Below are 23082 nucleotides of genomic sequence, written 5' to 3'. Positions count from 1 at the left end.
TACCAATATGCCAGCTATATAACAATTAGGATAAGACTGCCATCAGAATGCTACAATGCTTAACACCTACACTCTCAGAAATAAAAGTATGAAAAGAGCCTAAAAAGTTACAAGTGCTTGTTGCTGGGGCGGTACCCTATACTGTAGGCAGATAAAACTACTAGCCAGCAATATTTCAATATTTTATATAATTCATTTGCACAATTTTTGCTTGAAGAAAGTCCTCATTTGTACCCAAAGAGAACATTACTGTACTTTCAGGGTACATTTGGGAAATTGAAGAACAAAAATACCAACACTGTCACTTTACTTCTGAGAGCATGAATTTTTCGGAATGGACTTATTTTTGAATGGATAGTTATAAAACATTCTATAAAAAGATTCAGGAATTATTTCACCATTCCAGTGACTCCAGTGTCAGTTCGTAGCCTCCCGTATCTAAAATTAGACTCAGCAAATCTCTCTGCCCTTCACCCCTCCTACTTGTACTAAGGCACAGTGTCGAGAGTGTTTCCAAGAGACAGCCAGCTTGCTGCCCAATCCAAACACTGTTGGATTAACAGGTCTGTGCACTGGTGGAGCAGGTGGTAAGATGGGGCGTAGTCTCCATCAGTGAATGGAAATGTTTAACAATCACCAGAAACAGACAGACTGACCATTCATTTAAGTTCACTGCAATGATGATATGAAACACCATGTGTGCTTAGTAAAGAAAAGCAGCCTACTTTGTCCCCTCATAAACATGTGGGAAAATGGATTTCAACTTCTTAAAACTTTTTTAATGCCACTGATTTGTTATGTACTACTGTGCCGATAATCACGTAGTCAACAAGAGTAGAGAGATCCCATTTTAAAATTTGTTTGTGCTTATTCAATTTATTTGTGCCAGTGATATAAACCAAGGTTGAACAGTTCTGGTCCTGGAGACCCACAACATCTACAACAACTCACAAAACCCAGATGAGGTGAGCCACCTGTATAATGAACACCTTTCAAAGATCAATTCTACTTAGCAACAAGAACCCACAGACATTGTGACTCTCCAGAGCCAGCAATGGCTAGCTTGAAATAGGCAGTAAACTGATCCAGTATCGCTGATCAGGTATTCCTTTTACATTTTTTTTTTACATTGCTTTATCCTGAGCAAACAGACAGTGGTCAATGTCATTTTATTCAGCATCACAACTGTTCCACAACCGTTCCTCACTTCTGGCCTCTAGCAGCTGTGGAACTCAACTCAGTTTAATTAAAATCCAAATTCATGAGGGCTAAGCTCAGCTAACTCTGTCACATTGCAACCCGTATTCATTATAATCACGCATATCTAACTCATTGAAATCTGAACTCAAACTCATTTGAATCAAATTTAATTTAGTTAAATGCAAACCCTAACTCATTAGAACCAGGCCCTCTCCAAGACTCTCCTCTGAACATCATACAAATGCCAAGCGTGTCAACATTGTGGTGTAGAACTTGCCACAATTTTCAAGCTTTGACAGGATGTCCTCATCACTACAGGCTGAAATATTCGAAACAGTCCAGATTTACCTTGCAGTTCCCACTGTGGAAAGGTCCCGAGAATCATCTGGACAAAACAGCTGCAGTTTTCGCTGAGCGCCAGCCCTCTGCCCGCAAGCCTCCAGGAACACGTTAGCTTCGGGCAGACCGAGAAGGCAGGTGTGGCTCCTACATTTCCACTTATAGAATCACGTGGAGGATCGTCAAATACAGCCCAAAACCGGATCCTAATTCTCAATCTTTGGGAAAGAGACTGAAGCAGAGACTGTGGTATATGTTCAAATACAGTGTCACATCTAGGCAACAAGTGTGGCTACAGTGGCATGCTCTTCCAATACCACTGGGCAGGGGGGTAGGACTTAGTCAGTGGGCAGTGATTGAGCAACACTCAGCTGACTCAGTGGCTACACAAAACTAGAGACTGGAGACCTCTAGAGGGCTACTGAGTAATTGCAGGGAGTGTGAATTCCTTTGGAAAAAATGGCAACATGGTCTAACATGCCAACATCTCTTTGAACCCCTTCTCTCGATGCATACTAATTTAAGACCCATGAAATATGTGGATTAATTTTGTAACCAGTGAAACTCAATTGCACTTCCCTAGATTTTTTGTGCAAGGATAAATTACCTTAAATGGCAAGGCATATATTTACATTGAATTATCTTTGTATATGAAAGGTGCAAAGTGCTTAAATAGGCATAAAAAGACATGACCGGACAGACAGATGAACACACTGATTTGCCAGTAATACACATTGCATTTACTTCCTTGAATGCAAAATTACTTTACAGACCACCAAACAGAATTCTCAGTTAAATGAAATCAATCAAAAAAACTTTACAGATCATGACTTCTCATGACTTGAGAATGTCTGTTTTTTCAATGTTTCTGGGGTGCTCAGGAGGTAAGAGCAGTTATCTGGCAGTTGGAGGGTTCCAGGTTCGAACCCGCCCTGGATGTATCAAAGTGTCCCTCAGCAAGACACCTGGTCAGCTGGTTGCATGGCAGCCAATTGCCATTGGTGTGTGTGAATGGGTGAATGAAAAGCATCAATTGTACAGTGCTTTAGGTAAAGGCACTATATAAATGCCAATCATTTACCATTTTTCATGCTGACATTCAGTATGTGTGTAGTGCATAACAGGTGATCATTGAGCCAAAAACAGACAATGAATAACCAGGGGGTGCTTCTACTCTAAAAGTAGGAAGCTCTCCGATAATTAAATCAGATTATCTTGTGTTATTGGATACATTATTTTGATTCTTTTTCATTTTGATTCTCGATTTATTAAATGTGAAACAGTGAGTCTCTCAGCCAGATGCAAAGTACATACACACAATCTTTTTTCTACAAGTCCAAATCCTGTAATTACGCACGTTCTGCTATGCGAATGCAGCCATATTCCCAAACTTTCCATCGCTGGAAAGAGTAGGAAACCCCAAACTGTAAGGACTCGGGACAAAAGAACCATGAGCAGACTCAGGGACAAGATTACGGCAGGCTTTATTGACAAGAGGCAGATCCAAAACATAATCGTGAAACAGGCAATAGTCGTAATCCAGGCAGACAAGTACATGCAGGGCAGGCAGAGCATAATCGTGAAACAGGCAGAGTTCAAAAACCAGGAGAAAGTCCAAACAGGCAGAGGTACAAAGGAAAAAATGAAAAACAGAGTCCAAAAAGCAGGCAGAGATATCAAAAACCAGAAAATGCAAAATACAGGGCACAGAAAAAAGCTAGGAATATAAGGGCAGATCTCTAGGAGAGACGAACTAGCAACGAGAAACTGAAACGGACAGGTTTAAATACTGATTGACAGACAACGAAAAACAGGTGAGACATGGCAGAAATGACAGAAAGTATATATAGTGGGAGGAGGAGACAAGAAATGGAACACAGATTAAACAAATTAATGAGAGGGAATGAAACTGAAAACAGGCTACGGTAGTCACAGAGGGAAACAAGAGGCGAAAACGTTCAAGAAACAGAGAAACACAGATGGCCAAAAGGGCACAGATGTGACACATACAAGAAGCATGCCATGTTTTACATTAGTTCAGTACTGAAATATCCTAGCAACGCATTTATGCAACAATAGTAGGAGTTCAAGACGGAATTTTCTTAGTTATAGTCCTGGCAAAAACATGAAGCTTCTCAAAAATGGCTGAACGGATTACAAAATAAACTTCAACACTCGTCAGAAAACAGTCATAGCTTCATAACCAGGTGAAATATTTGGTTCCATAAATATGTCTGTGTCAAATAATTTGATAACCATAAGTGTGGTATGGGGGAAGGGGGAGCCTGCTGTTTTATTGCCCTGCATTGCAAATAAGAGGCTGACAAGAATCTAAACTGCTGTTCTTGCTAGCGGAGAGTCTTTTTAACAATCTGGCATCATCGTTTTGTGGTTTTATTATGTTGACAACTCATCCAGAAGGGGGTAGAATGGATGGGGGTAAATACTCCATGCAGCCAAAATTAGGAACCTGAATTTGAGATACCCACATTTTGTAATGCAATGTCCAACACCCTTTCAGGCTAGTAATGTCTAATGACTGGCCAACTTATTTTTAACTGTAGTTCACAAGTCTGTCCTTTCATGTTGCAAGTTGTCAGCAGCCCGCTAACATTACCCCACTGATCCAACACAAAATGGTATCATAATGTTACTGGAGTGTTCTGGCATTGCTATTACATTGCCAGTACATGGCAACAACATTGTGAGAACTTTTGTGTTAGCTGAGACAGAATGGCATGCAAAAAAATCTTTGCCTCCATTATCTGCTGTACATTCGATCCGGTTCCTGCTGCTGGTACAGGTACGAGAGTCAATCTGTCAGGACAAAATCATGACCTGGACCATGGACTTTATTTATTTTCACATACAGTACTTAAAGCTAATCTGACCATAATTGTGTGCCTACATTCCCCATTTGTGCATTAAAAATAGACTGCGGTTAAGTGGATGGAGACAAAGATGTTTCTGTGGTGGCATTAAGTGACCACACAAGCCTTACAAGCCTTCCATGGTCACAGCCAAAATAATGGGCTCTCATCATGTTTGTTAAATACAGCCAAAAGCAAATCAATAAATAAAATAAAATTTTTAACTGAACTCTTTTTCAATTGGCCACTGTTTCAAATGGGCCTATGGAAAACAATCCAACATAATGACTCACTTATGGAAGGGAGTCGTATTTTCCACTGTTTTGTTGTAAAGTCTTCTATTCTGTCAAAATATTTTTCAGCTTTAAAGTGAGGACTTAATGTGATATTGCACTGTGAATACTTAAAAAACTGCCTCTTGTATTTGCAAATGCTTTCTTAATGTATTATTGTAATATCTGTAATATTATTATTGCAACATATCTGACACCTGTGTTTAGAGAAGTCAGAGATATTATAAATGTAGTGTAAGAATTCCAGCACTTTAGTTCACCCATGAGCATGTGCTTTACCTGAGCAAATTGACATTTCCCAGCCTCTGCTAGGAAAATATAAGCATGTGTGCAAGGTGAGTCAGAATAGCTGTGTTTTTCAAGTTAAAATTAAGGGTAGCACTTTACAATACAGTTAGATGAATCAGAATTGTTGTGAACTAGCTACGGAGTAGTTCATCTGTTCAGCATTGTTCATGTATTAGTACATCATTCATTCATGTTAACATCTACATTAGCTAATGCCAATTCATAGTCGAATGAAAAAATAAAAGAGTTAATGCATGTGTCAATGTCTATGGCGTATAAATGTATACATATTCCTGTAAATAATACATTAGTTAGCAACTAGCAAACATTAAGTAATGAAAATGCAATTAATGTATCACCTAATTAATGTCTACATCTAATGCCAGTTCATGTACCTTATTGTAAAGTGTGTCCAAATTAAGCTTATAAAATATAAAATGCTCAACCAGGTAAATCTGTATTGGCATCTCAGTGAGTAATACCAAGCCAACATGCCATATGGTGATCTTTTTATGAATTACTAGCTTTAGTACTGATAAGCCTGCATAAATAGCATTGGAAATAATGGCCCATGCCTGTAATTTCTCAGAGCATTCAAGTACTAAGGCCTCCCCAATAGGTGGCACCAGAGCATAGTTCCAAATGCAGGACCAACCACACAAAGAAACAAAATAATTGGCCACAAAGCAATAGATATAAACAATAGATAAAACATATAATGTAATAACAAATTTAAAAAATAATTATCAATGTGGTCTGGGCTATCTCAATATAGCTGGGGTCATTCCAATACTCACACATACTTTATAGGTGACAAAATGTGGAGGATAGAAAGTGAGTATTGTGCAACTGATGCTGTGTGCCGATCTCGGTCCCCTGAGGCAGTGGTACGGGATAAAGGATTGCCCACAATAGCACTCCTGATGCAATCGTGATGCAATAAAGTATTATTCCTGCTCAGAAGAGGGTTCTCTGGTACATTGGCTCACATCATTGTGGTAGGTGAAAACATCATTAACAACACACCTTTCAAGAACTGCATTCTCATAGAACGGATGTGTGCGCATACACTAATAAAGATGCGTGATTCAGGTGGTCGGTGACAGATTGTTCATGTTTATAGTGTGTTTGGACAATTTGAATTTAAATCTGAACAGATTCAGAATGCAGAGAGGCATGTTTATGTGCTTGAGTCCTGCTGGGAGCAGCTGGTCTCCATCCAGTGCAGGCACAGCTGTCTGCCTGTGCATAGACATAGCATCACAAACACTACAAACCCATGAGATACTGACCTTGGCAATTTTGTCTCATTATTACTGAAGCCTGAATCACTCTGAAGTAATATTACCGTCTGATCATTCGTGAAGCAGCAAGCGACCATATACAATACCGTAACAATAGAAATTGATGTTCTGTTCTGTAATACAGTGTTGCTTCCAACTGGATACTCCTGCAGTTAAGAAACAGAGGACAGAAGGAATGTAGGAGATGCATATCTGGTACGTTTACGTAATCTGTGCAGGAACAACCTGTAGTTTTGGAGCGGAGAGGACAGAAGGAGCCTTTGAATTGAGTATCTGGCAAGTCTATAGTATCTGTGGAAGTGCTGGCCCTGCAGCTGACCCAACATGGAGCCTAGCTCTGGTGGTATACCCAAAGGAGACAAAAAACACACACAGTTGCGAGGCGTGGGAGGAATGGCCCTGAGCATTACAGGCCATGATAGGCGTGGAGCCTCCGTCGATATGAATGCGTGTGGCTCGGGGGACCCCAGAGGAGGCGGGGGAGGGGCCTGAGCTCCAGTGTGGGGGTGTGGCATGTGATTTATGACTGATCTTCACTGAGGAAGCCTTTCTTCCAGGCATATCTGTACATTCACTGTGCTTCAGTGGAGCCCGTGTTTCAGCACCATGATAATCCATCCTCCTCCCGCTCCCTCTTTTTATTTTAACAACAACTATAACAACATTAACAACAACAGTAATAATAATAAGCATTATTAGAACAGATTTCATCTAGAAAAGATTCCTTATTATATTCCTATTCATGACCATTCACATTGTAACACACACACACACACACACACATATATATATATATATATATACGTACGCATATACTCATACATATATATATATACGTACGCATATATTCATACATACATATATATACGTACGCATATATTCATACATACATATATATACGTACGCATATATTCATACATACATATATATACGTACGCATATATTCATACATACATATATAATATTCATACATACATATATATACGTACGCATATATTCATACATACATATATATACGTACGCATATATTCATACATACATATATATATACGTACGCATATATTCATACATACATATATAATATTCATACATACATATATATACGTACGCATATATTCATACATACATATATATACGTACGCATATATTCATACATACATATATACGTACGCATATATTCATACATACATATATATACGTACGCATATATTCATACATACATATATACACACACACATATATACATACATATATACACACACACATATATACATACATATATACACACACACATATATACATACATATATACACACACACATATATACATACATATATACACACACATATATACATACATATATACACACACACATATACATACATATACACACACACATATACATACATATATACACACACACATATACATACATATATACACACACACATATACATACATATACACACACATATACATATATACACACACACATATATACATACATATATACATACACACATATATACATACATATATACACACACACATATATACATATATAAACACACACATACATACATATATACACACACACACATATATACATACATATATACACATATATACATACATATATACATACATATACACACACATATATACATACATATACACACACATATATACATACATATACACACACACATATATACATACATATACACACACACATATATACATACATATATACACACACATATATATACATACATATATACACACACATATATATACATACATATATACACACACACATATATACATACATATATACACACACACACATATATACATACATATATACACACACACACACACATATATACATACATATACACACACACACATATATACATACATATATACACACACACATATATACATACATATATACACACACACATATATATACATACATATATACACACACACACATATATACATACATATATACACACACACACATATATACATACATATACACACACACATATACATACATATATACACACACATACATACATATATACATATATATATATACATACATATACAGTACTGTGCAAAAGTTAGGCAGGAAAAAATGCTGTAAAATAAAAATGCTTTTTGTTAATAGTTTATTTTTATCAATTAACAAAATGCATGAACAGAAGAAGTGAATAAACAGAAGAAAAATCTAAATCAAATCTATGTTTCGTGTGACCACCTAAAACAGCATCAATTCTTCTCGGTATACTTACAGAGTTTTTGAAGGAACTTGGCAGGTAGGTTGTTCCAAACATCTTGGAGATCTAACCACAGTTCTCCTGTGGATTTAGGCAGCCTCAAATGCTTCTGTCTCTTCATGTAATCCCAGACAGACTCGATGATGTTGAGATCAGGGGCCATACCATCACTTCCAGGACTCCTTGTTCTTATTTATGCTGAAGATAGTTCTTAATGACATTGGCTGTATATTTGCAGTCGTTGCCCTACTGCAGATCAGATCCAATCTGATGCCTCCCTGATGGTATTGCATGATGGATAAGTATCTGCCAGTACTTCTCAGCATTGAGGGGACCATTAATTCTGACCAAATCCCCAACATTTGCAGAAATGCAGCCCCAAACTTGCAAGGAACCTCCGCCATGCTTCATGTAGCCTGCAGACACTCATTCTTGTACCGCTCTCCAGCCCTAATTTTGACTCATCAGTCCAGAGAACCTGCTGCCATTTTTCTGCTATCCTGTGTTTTCGTGCATAGTTGAGTTTAGTTTTTCTTTATATATATATAAATGTATAACCCAAGTGCCGTCACATTAAAATTAAATGAAAAACATACTGTTACTGTTTTTAACCCCAAAATGTATAAAACATTTTTGTAGCTCAGTCTTGCTAGTACCAAAAATGACTGGGAGGCTACTATATCAACATCTTTTCACTTTCACACTTTCTAACATGGTTGAGGAAACAAGCAAGCAAAATTGCTTTATCTATCCACATGGACGGTGATGAAGATGGTGACAGAGGCCATAAAGAACCAAAAGATCATGGTTTAAGAATTTCAGAAATTGATTGCATATCGGGTCACCAAGTCTCAAAAAGAACCATAAGATGCCACATCCATACTAACAAACTCTTTGGAAGGGTGGCATGAAGACAGCCCTTACTGAACACAGTGATCATACAGTATAATTTTCTGTATCTGGGTTGGAATCATAATGGAATGGATCCCAACCCTTTTCTGAATTGTCAGTATATCACTCCAGCACAGCAGATTCTGAAGTAGTCCGTGATTCCATTTTGAGCAGTGTGTTTATCATGGCTGGTTTCTGTATGAGGTCATTCATGTGTCCTACCACACTCTTGAGTTAATGTAAGACCAGTTTATTGTTTCATTCATTAGCGGTTACTGGAAGCCGGGCTCCTCATATTGCTGTTCCTTTGCTGATTTTCCATTGCTGATTTTTGGCAGTAGATGTTCAGGTCAGTCAACGATATTGCTCCGCCTTTTGGTGAAACCTACTTTTATTTCAACACATCAGCAGTTCCAGAAAAGGCAACAATAACATCAAGTTCAAAGTTTTGGGGTTACATGTGAGAAGGGATTGTGTTTTCTTTTTCATTCCCAAGTTTAGGTTTCTCAAAGTACATGGGGGGTCAGCAATGCTGAAACTCAGTATTCCAAAAGAAACTCATGCAAAGGCATCTGTGTTTTGAACACAGAATCAACTTTAAAATAAGCCATTTTACTCCTTTCAAAAAAGTGGGTTTAAACAAATATTAGCAGCTGAACTGTGATTAGTTTAAGATCTATCACTCAATTGTAAAGAGCTGGAAGGTTTCTTTCACACATTACTATACTCTTTACTTGGCTCAGTAACATATTCCATGACATTCATTTACTTCATATGTTTAATGATAATACATAATATTCACTTTTGTCCCTTAAAGCAACTGTCATTGGGATACTCAAGGGAAGTCTGTATTTAATGTGCTTGAAGTTAAATGCTTTTTTAAATGACTATTATCTCCATTATTATTCGGATTTGTAAATGCTGGTTAAGGTTAAAGTCACAGCTGCACTATTGCAAAGTTATGTCATACTGCCCATGACTCAGCTGGGCTGCTGCTTAGTAACAAGAGAGAAAAGTCAACACAAAGCTGTGAGGGTACTCATTCAGAAGCACAAAGAAAGAAGAAACAGATCAACAACATATCCATTACAGAAATGGATATAACCATTCCCATCCAATGATAATCCATACAAACATCACTGAATAACCAAATAACATTCTGAAAAACTTGGCTGCAAGTAGCTAAAATGTATTTAATTTATACAGTCATATGTTGGACAGTGAGTACTTTAAGAATGAAGGAAACCACCTTTGTTTAGAAGCAGAAGCAGAAGAAGAAGAAGACGAAGAAATAAAAGTAATGCATCTCTTAACATTGAACAATAACAAGATGGGAGCAACAACCCCAAGTGTAATCACCAGAGACATTCATTTTATTGAGACAATCGTCAGATAGGCCCAATATAAATACAGCAAATATAAAACAGAAGGTGTACAGAGAGATATGTCACACAATTTCTATAAAGGGGAGAAACAAGACCCCACGTGTAGTTAAAAGAAGAGAGATTCAGCAGAAAGGGGGCTTTACCAAGAAACTCCAAAAACCTGAAGGGCAAAATGATTCCAGAGGTACAGGGAATATGTGGTACCAGGGAGAGAGTAGGTGTCTTAAATCTCAGAATGATTGAAGACCTTGCTCATGTGTTCAAACCATTATAATATTACTGCTGGACCGGGGGGGGGACAACAAGGATACCCATCAATAAACAATCTGTGCTAAATTTGGTGAAACAAATATGAGCTTAATTGCTTCCATATTAAAACGAGTTGGCTAATCAGACACAGTACACAGTGTTTAGTGTTAATTTGAATTACAGAGTTAATGTGAGCTCAACATGAGTCATATATAGAGTACTGATATAGTACACTGCACTGTAAGGGTTCACTTAACACTGAATATTTAATTAGACGTATAATGACAAGAAATGCTTAGAAAAAGGTAGACTCTGGTTCCATGAGTGCTGTGTGGAGGCTTATTTCACGGAAACCCAAATCCATTAAATCAAAACATAAAAAAAATTATCTAAACGGCAGTATAGCACTTTGTAGAATATTTCAGCTAGTTACAAAATTGGCTTATCTGTGCTCTTTACATATTGACAAAACAAATGCCTTGTTTTATTGTAGCTCATGGCTAATACATTTGCAAAATGATTGTATTGTACAGTACAGTGGATGCACATGCAGTGCTTTTTGCTGAAACAAACAAGCTCTATGTTCAATGTCAAAATTTAAAAATGCAGCAAATAATTTCCCAACATCAGATATGCATGAAAAGGATATAGCAAGTTTCAAAACAGGCAGTGGTATATTGTGATTATATCACAGCTAAAGGGTGCTGTTCACGAGTTATTGCTCTTAAACTTTAAAATGCTTATGAAATATGATAATGTTGATAGCCTATAATAGATACAATTAAGTATCAGCCTTTTTCTTTACACAAGCTTAAATATACCCAAAATAAAATTGTAACTATTCGTGAAACCTTTTGACTACAGGCATAATCTTCTCTTCTCTTCTCTTCTCTTCTCTTCTCTTCTCTTCTCTTCTCTTCTCTTCTCTTCTCTTCTCTTCTCTTCTCTTCTCTTCTCTTCTCTTCTCTTCTCTTCTCTTCTCTTCTCTTCTCTTCTCTTCTCAAACCCCTTTGGGGTTTGTTTTCCAAGTCAGAATTACTCCAAATATTAATGAAACAAAGCTAAAGAAGCTCAAACACAGAGAAAGTGGTGGAAGTTTTATTTTTCAGTTAAAAGATTTTCTGTTTTTAACTGGAGGGTTAAAACTGGGTGAGGAACAGCCAAACTCTGCTTCCAAGGTGAGGTTGCTGAAGACAGTTTAATGTCAGAAGTCATACACCATGGCAAGACTGAGCACAGCAAGAAGACACAACGTAGTTACTGTATACTGCATCAGCAAGGTCTCTACCAGGCAGAAATTTCAAGGCAGACAGGGGGTTCCAGATGTGTCCAAGCTCAGTTGAAGAAGCACAAAGCCAAAAAGCCATACCTCCAACATGGAAACAAGGCCAAGCAACTCAAATATACACGAAAAAACACAGGAACTGGGGTGCAGAAAAATGACAGCAGGTTCTTTGGACTGAGGAGTCAAAATGTGAAATATTTGGCTGTAGCAGAAGGCAGTTTGTTCGCCGAAGGGCTGGAGAGCAGTACAAGATTTAGCATCTGCAGGCTAAAGTTTGGGGCTGCATTTCTGCAAATGGAGTTAATGGAATTAATGGTCACCTCAATGCTGAAAAGCACAGGCAGATACTTATCCATCATGCAATACCATCAGGGAGGCATCTAATTGGCCCCAAATTTATTCTGCAGCTGGACAACTTCTCCAAACATACAGCCAGTGTCATTAAGAACTATCTTCAGCGTAAGGAAGAACAAGGATTCCTGGAAGTGATGGTATGGCCCCCACAGAGCTCTGATCTCAACATCATTGAGTCTGTTTGGGATTACATGAAGAGACAGAAATATTTGGGGCTCCCTAAATCCATAGAAGCTCCTTCAAAAACTGTGTTCAAGTATACCTAGAAGAATTGATGCTGTTTTGAAGGCAAAGGGTGGTCACACCAAATATAGATTTGATTTAGATTTTTCTTTTGTTCATCATTCACTTCTGTTCATGCATTTTGTTAATTGATAAAAAATAAACTATTAACATTTATATTTTTGAAAGCATTCTTATTTTACAGCATTTTTTTACACCTGCTTAACTTTTGCACAGTACTGTATGTTTTTTTTAAAGATATTTTTTAGGCCTTTTTCAGCTGTATTGGACAGTATATATAGAGACAGGAAGAATGGGGGCGAGAGAGAGGGAAAGACATGCGACAAATTGTCAGACGGTCGGATTCATACCGTTGACGTCGCGGCTCACAATGAGCATGCGGTCAGTGCTCTGCAGGCTGCGCCACCGAGACACCCCTGTTTGGAAAAAATCCATTCCAAACACAGGGAGGTTTGCTCTATAATTATTGGTCCAATTCACATCAATGAAAGCGTTTTATTGTCTGGCATAGCCAATAAGCAACCATAATCATAAACCAAATTCCTCTGGAGAAAAACTACCATTGCAACACCCTGAGTCTACGTTTGGCTATGAACGTAAATGTATCATGTGGACTGAACCTGGTTAAATACTGAACATCTCAGAGATGCTCGTAAGCATTAATGCAGTATTCACTATAGCTAGCCTATTTGAGTATGTCAGGTAACGTAACAACGTATTTAATTCAGAAAAAAGGATTCCTTTTTAGAAACAAGGATTTTATATTTAGAAAGAAGGATTACTTTAAAGAAACAAGGATTTCAATTTGAAAAGGATTTCAATTTAGAAATAAAGATTCATTTTTTGAAACAATTATTTAAAATGAAGAAAGAAGGATAAAAAAAATGAGGATGTATATCCAGTAATAAAAATTCTTTTTTTAAAAACAAGAATTGCTTTTTAGAAATGTGGATTGCACCGCTGGGCCACCATAAGGGGGGACGGGGGTCTTCTCTCTTCTCATTATATTGGATGAATAGGTGACCAAAAAAGGCCATGGGATGTATATTGTACCAATTTAGCTTAAATGTATAATTGAAACCGCATAACTGGATTACAGATTATATGTGAGCAAAGGGGGGGAAACCGAATAAAAAAAGGAATTGCGTCTTTAACATGCAGCCGAGCGATGTGTGTGACCTCTCGAGTCCCAGGACACCGTCACCACACCCCCGCTGCTCTGTTCATATTCCGCCCTAGACTGGCCAGGTTGCCAGAGCTACACAACTCCCACCCATTAGCCACAGGATTCCAACATAACCATGGCAACCGGTCTCTCGGCCCCCGGGGGAGATGAGCAGCAGAACTGAAAGGCTCTATTCAATTTCCACATCCTCAGCCCACCGAGCTGACACTTTCTCAGTCAGCTCCGCTCCATAGGGCTCGAGTGTGCGCTCCTTAAAATAAATAAGTGAATAAATAATAAATAAATAACAACCACATTAAGATCTTTCACCTTTCTTCATCTTCATCTTCTGGTCTGTATTCATTCATAGCCAGCCACATGAATATGTACAGGAAATTCACTTGAGCTGACAAAGCACAAGCAAATTAAATTGTATCCAACAACAATTAAATTCAGTTTTTATGCACTCTATACATTTTCCTTCTGTTGTTCAGCTGTTTTATTCTGTTTATAGCGTGACCTTCCATGTCACAGTATCACTTCCGCTCGATAATAACGGTGGCTGATATTAATTATGGATATTACAGATGAGGAGCCGCTATTAATGGCTTTAACAATTACTGGACCTGAAACTGGCAGGTTAACCATGTAAAGGTATCCCATTGCCAATTGTTTGTACAAACAAGATATAATGTAAGGCATACCAAAGCTCTACTTCCTTCAACGACAACACATTAGACCATGCCTACACTGACAGCAACAGTTGTGTGTACAGTGCAATTAGAATGTGGTTAGCCTACGGATGGAGTTTACAGGAAATATATATTACATTGACCCTTTTAAGACCCTGGGACAAATATGTGCTGCACTACTGTCCCTTGGGGAAAGTTAATTCACCTGGATAAGGTTCTATCCTGTTGTAATAATATTTGTTATTAGTATTATTATTAATCACCATCATCATCATCTTCATCAACAAAATCATATTCAAGCATACATTCTTTTGTTTCTATGCTTTACATTGCTCTGTCTGGATAGAAACCGCAATAGTAACAGCAAAGCAAACCAACGCTGAACCGCACAAACAAAGAGAAACACGCCACACAACAGGGGTTAAGCAAGACACACGCGGTGCTATCGCAGGTAGAAGAGGTGTTCTCTTTCAAACGTGTGAAAATCCATAACAAAAAGAGCGATTATTTCACTAGGAGCTGCTTCCCGTTAACTCTGCATGGGTGTGGTGCTGTGAGGCTTGGCGGCAGGGCCCCCTGCCATTAGCGAAGGGTGTGCCCTGGGCTAAGCCAGCACAGCTGGTTCTCCCCTCCCGTTCCCCGGTAGTGTCAGCTCAGCACTATGAGAGACTGTGCTGCTCTCTGTCAGAGCAGCTGGTTGGCCCTGAGTGAGAACGCGGGGTGAAAAGCAGGCAGAACCCTGTCTGATAAACAGCTGGTCTGAATTGAGGCTGCGCGGAACAAAACCCTGAACAAACCCGACTACAATATAACAGGAAAAGCCTGACATTTTTGTAAACTATGTGTGGTATGACCGGCTTGGTTAGGCTGTTTAGAGTGGTTCAATTTATCAATGAGAGTATCCACAGACATTGAGATATATTAAAGCACAAGCAGAAATTATCTCTTTAACCCTGTAAGAGTGGGATTTTTTGCATTCATTCTGTTTTTCACGGTGTGATTTTCAATCAATATGGTCACAGCATATACTGTCTGAAAGCAATAAAAATTGGGCAGCACGGATGGTGCAGTGTTTAGCACTGCCACCTCACAACAAGGAGGTCCTGGGTTCGAATCCCCGTTGGCCAGGGCCTCTATGTGTGGAGTTTGCATGTTCTCCCCGGGTTTGCGTGGGTTTCCTCCGGGTACTCCGGTTTCTTCCCACAGTCCAAAGACATGCAGGTTAGGCTGATTGGAGAGTCTAAATTGCCCGTAGGTATGAGTGTGTGAGTGAATGGTATGTGTGCCCTGCGATGGACTGGCAACCTGTCCAGGGTGTATTCCTGCCTTTCGCCCAATGTATGCTAGGATAGGTTCCAGCCCCCCTGCGACCCTGTTCAGGACAAGCGGGTTAGGATAATGAATGAATGAAGCAATAAAAATTGCGGTTCTAGGTGTATAAACTATTTTATGATGCCATTTGCTTTATCGACAAGATTTCAATGTTTTGTAACATAAGTATGGGAAAAAAAAAAAAGCGAGGAGGACCTCACCTTCTCTGTGAATGCACAGGCTCCAAAAATCAGTACTTGTAGGAATGTTATTATGTACATTTTCTATTGGCTCTCTGGAACACGATCAGTGCAACTACCAGGTTCTTGTGAGGGAGCGGGGATGGAGGACTAGACCTGACCGAAAAGGGAATCTTCAGTTACCCACAGAACGCGTGATAACCACTAAAATAATCTAGAGGAGAAAGGGGAAAAAACGGAAAACAGGACAGAAACTCCCCGGTGAAACGCCAACTCAAAGAGTCCAGAAAAACCTGGTACACAAGTCTATTTCGACTTAATAGATGAAAGAAAATAATAACAAAAAACCTGATGCGGCTACCCGAATACTGGGTAACACGCCTTTAAGTTTCTAATGGAATACCAGCCTTGAAGGCTACCCCTACTTGGCTCAGTGTCTTAAACACAATGTAACACTCAAGCACAGAGCAGAGGGACAAAAGGTCTTAAATAGAGCCCGCCTACCAATAACAGATAATAGACTGCACCTGGATGCCAATTAACCAAGGCAGCAATCTGCATGCGTGAGCCCGAAAAACGGTATGAGTGGGAAAACCCTGCCAGTCCCAGTAATGCAATTGCATAGTATAGACAACACTCCTCTCCGTGAACAATCACCTACGGTATAACTTCAACTTACGTACAGCCAGTAAGTAGCATTTTAGCGTAAGACAGTTACATGCGGGAAAAAAAACAATTCTTGAGGATTTATGCCTAAAAAGGTTGATGTTTTACCACAAAAAAAATATATATTTAAGTGTAAATAGAAGACTGTACATTCTGAGTGAATAGTTTTGAGGAGGACAGAGGAAACACATTTGACTCCACACAAGGACATTTTGTGATGTAAGCCCATTTTATATTGGTGAGCATCTAAATACATTCTCAAAACGGCTTCTTATTATTCTGTATGCTTATAAATAAGGAGCATGCCTGCTTTTGAATAATAAATGACATGTCAAATGTTTGACGTTCATGGGGTTGGATATTTGACAAAAATGTCAATCTATGGACCTCAATGAATACATTAGTATACAAGATGTTATTATTGTGATTATTGGATTTATTTTTTACAATCTTCTCGACTTGTTGCTGTCTGAGGATAGCTGCAAGTATAGGGAGCTTGGGCCAGAGAGGTAGGAAAGGGTGGGGGTGAAAGCCTTTTGGAACAATGTGCTTTTTGGCCACCACCAAAGATGGTATGTTTTGAGAAAAAAGGGTGAAGCCTTTGTAGAGAAGAACACCTTGCTGTTAAGCATGGTGGTGGATCCATCATACTTTGGGGTTGTGTGGCAGCTGGGGGCACAGGAAATATTGTGCAAGTGTAAGGAAAAATGGATTCCGCCAAATATAAGGTCAGTCCAGATATTGAAGTTGAAGAGAGGTTGGGTATTCTAGCAAAGTAATGGTCGAAAGCCTACCTCGAAATCAATCATGAAGTACCTCCAGGAAAGATGGATGTAGGTTTTGGAATGGCCACCACAGTCCCCAGTCTTGAATATTATTGAAAATCTGTGGAGAGATCTTAAAGATGCCATACATGCAGGGAGGCTGAATAATATTTCTGAGCAGGAGGTGTCTCTGCCAGGAAGAATGGGGAAAAATCCAAAAGCGAGAATTGGAAGACTCTTAGCTGGCTACAGGTTTGCAAGCATTTGTAAGCCGTTATAGTTGCCCGAGGTACTAACTGACAGGGTTCACAAACTTTTCCTTATTTATTATTTAGAAAAACTAAAACCAAAACCAAAAAAAAAATCATAAAAGTAATCTTGCTTTAAAGTTTGAAGAAATATGTCATGTTTATTTTTATTTTTTTTTACCATTTAGAGGTCAGGTTCCCTTCTCTTCACATAGATATTAACTAATTAATTAATTTTTGACCATAAACTATAAAAAACTAATGACTACAGCAAATATTCATCAGCATTTCCAGTTGCATTTATATTAGGGAGGACAACCAAAAATAGTATTTCCAGAAATCAACATGAATATTATGATTAAAATATGTTGTGGACAATAATTGTGCTTATGTGGAATTTTAATGTGATACAATGACTGTTTTTGTGGCTTTTAAATAAAAATTTTCCCAGCATTCTGTCAATGTTAGACGCTGGACCCCGATGGCACCGAAAACACTCATATCCCGGCTTAAAACTTGAAAGTCCCAGCTAATTGGTGAATAGTTTAAATGGATTTTTAAATGTCAGGCTCCCATTATGTGAATGATTTTGAGTGATGCTGCTAAGTTTAGGTAGCAAATAACCATACTGAATCCTTCTGACGTAATTACATAGCAATTGTACATCCAGATCACACTGCATCACTCACAGTGCCCAAGAGAAAACGATGATGATTCAGAATATATGTAACTTTTAAATATTTTAATTGATCCAAAATTTTTTGGTACTATTTACTTTCATTTATATCATTCAAATGACCAAGTGCCGATAAAAAGCAAATTGTATGTGTTTGTGCTATTCGCTCATACTAGCTACATCATATTAACCTCATACAGGGACCAGTAAAGGCATAGAACACACTAGCACATCTTGTACGCTTTATCACCACTGCTGTGAAGTAAAATAGTGGACAAATTACGTTTTCTGTGAGAAATATTTTGGCAAGCTCACGTGCACAGACAGCGGTCGGTCTACATTCTACATTCTTTGCCCTTCCTAATTATATGGGCCAAGTAATACATTTAAGGTTATGAAAAACAATATGAGCATCACTCCTACTATTTTGCCTCATCAAATGCGGTCAATTCCAACCAAATAACTGAACAATGATTAACCATTTGTACAATTTGTACATTACACACCAACCAACCGAGTGCTAATGAGACTTGTCAAGGGGTTGTCAAGTGGACCTTCCTTCAACGATGTTTGGTCAAATTAGGCCCACGATTAGTTAATGATGATTTTTTTTAATCAATAGAATCTAGCCTCTAACCTCTAATGAAATGAAAAGGTCACTGAAAGATGTCAGGTGGAATAAAAGAAAGTTCAGTCAATAATATGTCATTGTCATTGGTTTACTAAGAGCAAGAAAGGAAGGATTTAGGACTTTTATATTGATTAATGAGTGTATAATGAAGTGGAGGATAGTGTATTGATCATGTGCCACAGCACATTATTACACAATCATCAATATAAGTGACCAAATGATAATCTACAGTAACATCTATGCTTGTGATTTAAGGGTGTAAACAGCTTAAATGATTTTTTCATGGTTTTATATTATTGCTAATAAGAATGAACAAAGACTTAATTACATTCCCAGGCCATTGATCCTTTGAATTGTCACATCCCTGCCCTTTGCCCGTTGTTTTTTTTTCTTTTCCCTTTTGTCTGTGTGTCTGTGCTTTTCTCCATGTTTTCTCTGTTTTATCGTTTTCTGTTTTTTGTCCGGTGTTTGTGTCTTGTGTCCCACTTGGCTGTCCGTAGTCTGTTCTATTATGCTTTGTATTTTTCACATTGTCTGTTGTGTATTGCTTTCTGTAGTTATTAGTTTCACCTGAGTTCTGTTTCCTGATTATCTGTTTACACACCAGTTTATCGTTTCGTCATTTGTTAGAGTTCAGTCTTTTTTGTGTTCTCGTCGTTTTTTTGTTCTGCCAGGTTTTGATCTCTGCGTGTCTCTGCATGGATTTGGACTCTGGATTTTTGTGTGTACGTCCACTTGTTTGGGCTGACTACCTGGTTTTGGACCTTTGCCTGTACTTTTGGATTATGCTCTCGTTTTCTGCCTGTTTACAATAAAGTCTGCGCATGGTTCCTCTTTCTTGCACCCTGACAGAAATAACAGGAATGTAATTCTGCTTCTTTTAAATGCAATTTATTGAAATCATTGGTGGATATCACCCAAATATGCAATTAAAATAGGTTTCCACTTACCGAGAGTAGCATCTATCCACCCAGATTATTTTGCGGAGATGTGATGAATTTTCTTGATTTAACTACTTCTTTAGGCCCAGTTCACCATGATATAGAAATGGACCTTCATGGACCGTTTACAGAATTTACAGAAAAAAACTAAACTGCAAATGCCAAATATAATGCCGCAGTCACTCACAGACATCACCAAATCCAATAAAGCACATTTGAATCAAATTATTACTACTTTTAATACTACTTATTCGATATACTGGATATTGGATATACTTTAGCTCTAATGGTGCTTGTGAGTGACTGTGGCATTATATTTGGAAAGAGGTGTTGCCATTGAGTTTTTCAAATGTAGATTTTTGGTTATTACCAGAGAAAAAGAGATCAATAAAGGTCCATTTTATCACAGCGAACTGCTTCAAAAAAAAGTTGTTGAATCTAAAATATTCATTAAATTAATTGAAATTAATTAATTTCATTTTTTGGTGAACTGCCATTTTAAACTATAAAATAATAAAATAAATAAATTAACAAAAAAATAAACTGGAGAACCATTTTGAGTAGAGTGGTTGGGGAAGGTCACAGTCCAGCACCTAAAATGAAATAAGAGCTGGCAGTGGCAGGGGAGAGGAGTGGAAAATCCTGTAGGCAGTGCGGACCCTGACAACCCCCCCCCCCCCCCCCCTTCTCTACCCCCCGGGGCTGTGATTAATTCAGCAGTGGATCAGGTAAGTCCAGCGATTTTAGAGGGGATATGCAGCTGGTCTCTGGAGATTCTCGGCCTGCTCAGCAGTAGGGGGATGTGAGTGGAACTGCAGCTTGCACAACGCCTGTGGGCAAAAGGCTTGACAGGAACTGTACACTGGGAGGAACTACATTTGTATGAAACAAATGTCTGCTTCAGTAAAAAGTGTTTGTGTGTGTGTGTGTGTGTATGTGTGCATGCGTGAACCTGTGTGTGTGTGTGTGTGAGAGAGAGAGAGAGAGAGAGAGAGAGTGCATCTGAGTGTGAGCGAGAAAAAGCAAACAGTTTTGTGTCTGTGTGTGCATGCAGAGAAATGCAAAAGTATTGGGACGGTTTTTGTCACTTTTGCTCAGTGCTCCAGCACGTTAGATTTGAAATAAAACAATGAATGTGAGGTTAAATTTCAGACTGTCTGCTTTAATTTTAGGGTATTTACATCAGGTGGTCTGAGCCGGAATTACAGCCCTTTTCATAGATAGTCCTGTTACGACAGGGTCTAGGTCAGACCATAACGGGTAAAAAGTTTAGGGAAATGGAGGGGTGAAATGGGTAGTAGAAACTCATTGACAAGTAAACTATACCAACTTACCTGGCTGTCTTCAAAGGTGTACCAGGCACAAGGCAGCTTTGAACACTGACCAAGAGTCCAAACTGGAGATTAGAATTTTGACCCAGAGTCACCTTCAGAATTTATAATGGAAGAATAACAAAAGAAGAAAATAGTCTCCCCATGGAATTATTGTGTAATACTTCCCAATCAAGCCACAAATAGGCAAGCAAAGATCGAATAGCTAGTGAATGCCAAATGGCGGAGAGAAAAAGTAATTAGGCAATTGGTGTTCCTGAAAAATATAGTTCCAGATTATGTTATCAATTCCTGCTGTTCGATTCCAACAAGAATATGTTAAAGCAAGGTTAGCCATTTTTGTGAATAAAGGTGCCTTTATATTATATATATATTATATATATTATATATAATATTTTTTGGAGTGAATCTGTTCTGTGTTTATTGGCATCACACCTCTGGTAGACCACAGAATGGTAGCGAATGACCAAATTTACAATTTTTAAGAAAAACTGTCAAGGCAATCAAGAATACTTTTGTTAGGGTCTGTGTTTTTCATTCTCTACGATTACGATTTGGATTATCTGTGTTATACCTGTTTGCAGGAGTTTTGACCCTTTGCCTCGCATCTGGGTCGCTTGATCTACGGACCTGATAACCATAAAGACACAACTACACCAGCATAACCTGACACGACTACACCAGCATGCAAACCACCGGTAACCATTGAGAACAATGTGTGATGAGTATATAAGAGTATATAAGAGTCATAACCCGTACCACAGTGATGGAAAGAAATGGAAAGTGTCTTCTGCCTGCAATTGCTGCAGGGATCACCAGATATGGATGTACAGTCAATAGGCTCAAATCAAAGCTGACAGTCTGCACTTTAACCTCATATTCATTGTTTTATTTTAAGTAAATGAAAAAGTACAGAACCAAAACAACCGAGTAATTAAATGATTAAATGAAGAAACATAAAGAAATGTCATTAAAGAAATGTCAACTAAAAGGTGCAAAAACACGATTTAACTGCCAGTATTTTGTCGTGGAATTAGCTTCATACATTTGTAAGAAAGACAATGATACAAGTGCAAGAGTTAGGCGAAAAGCCGAGAATGGCTAGAGCAAGAATTCACCGCAGCAAATGAAATGCAGCAGTTGTGTGAGTGACAGTGATTGGAGCAGGGAGTTCATCATTAGAGTCAATCACTGGACTGAGCACAATGTATAATAATGAAGACTGGCCTGCAGGAGATTACTGTCAGCTTTTTAGTTAATCCCCCAAGGAAGGAAGTGTTTGATCAAAACTGTCTTTTAATTTTGACCCTGAGACCTCACCCTAACTTTTTGTGTTCAATCCTGGGTTCTGAAGCTTTTAGGCCATCATTAGCTGAGACAGAGACAGTTTTATGTACTGTATATGACACAGTATATCACCTCTTGTTCTCTTATTTGGCAGGAGGAATATGACACTGCCCAATACTG

At 38.3% G+C, this 23082-nt stretch overlaps 1 protein-coding gene across 1 annotated transcript in view; it reads right to left on the bottom strand.

Moving 5' to 3' along the window:
* The window catches only part of LOC133123487 (LIM domain only protein 7-like), a 53987-nt gene extending 52151 nt beyond the window's left edge, over positions 1-1836 (bottom strand). Inside the window, exon 1 of the mRNA XM_061233956.1 lies at positions 1549-1836. The gene's annotated coding sequence lies outside the window, so the exon portion shown is untranslated. The remainder of the gene's footprint in view (positions 1-1548) is intronic.
* Positions 1837-23082: the final 21246 nt, after the last annotated feature.

Source organism: Conger conger, chromosome 3 (assembly GCF_963514075.1).
Source record: "Conger conger chromosome 3, fConCon1.1, whole genome shotgun sequence".
In the NCBI taxonomy this organism is placed as follows: Eukaryota; Metazoa; Chordata; class Actinopteri; order Anguilliformes; family Congridae; genus Conger; species Conger conger.
This window is presented reverse-complemented; position numbering and strand designations above follow the sequence as displayed.